The sequence below is a fragment of the Papio anubis genome, chromosome 10, assembly GCF_008728515.1.
Source record: "Papio anubis isolate 15944 chromosome 10, Panubis1.0, whole genome shotgun sequence".
Classification (NCBI taxonomy): domain Eukaryota; kingdom Metazoa; phylum Chordata; class Mammalia; order Primates; family Cercopithecidae; genus Papio; species Papio anubis.
The window spans coordinates 74,273,451-74,274,052 of NC_044985.1; the positions used below are offsets into that span (position 1 = coordinate 74,273,451).

The 602-nt window shown below is 32.7% G+C and overlaps 1 pseudogene; it reads right to left on the reverse strand.

Annotated features, from left to right (window-relative positions):
• Nucleotides 1-239: 239 nt before the first annotated feature.
• Nucleotides 240-292, reverse strand: LOC116269285 (annotated as a pseudogene).
• Between the last annotated feature and the right edge of the window lie 310 nt (nucleotides 293-602).

The window sequence follows — 602 nt, forward strand, 5'->3', positions numbered from 1 at the left end:
GAATGTGTTCTCAATGTTATAAACTCCTCTAAGAATTTTATAGCAGTGTATTTTTTTCAGTCTACTTCTGGTATGATTAAAGAGAGAAAATATCTGTGTCCTAGAACCAGTTAAAAAAAATTAAGTGTTCCAAGTATTAATGGAAACCAACTTTACACAAAACTTTGGTACAAAGCAGTTTGTAAGCAGAATATTATAAAAATAACTATTTTTTTATTTTTTATTTATTTTTTTTAGTGAGAGGTTTTCCTGGAAAACCTGCTAAACAAATTCTAAAAGAGCTGTAACAAAAATAACAATTCTTATTATTGTAGAGGAAGAGGTCTATTTACACAGTGTTTTCACATGCACTACCTCATTTAATCCTCAAAATAGTCCTCTTAGGGAGATATTGTTATTATGCGTTCCATTCTTCGTCAGAAAAAAATTGAACTTAGAGAACTCAAATGACTGGATTTAAGATTGTAGCAAGAAGGACTTTTACCACCTCTACCTGCAGAGTGTTCACTTTTCCACGAAGGACTCAGCTTTGGTGAGATCCCTGTGCAGCATGTGGAAAGAAATAGAAATCTGCCTAGTCAGCTCTATCAGTCATATACTCC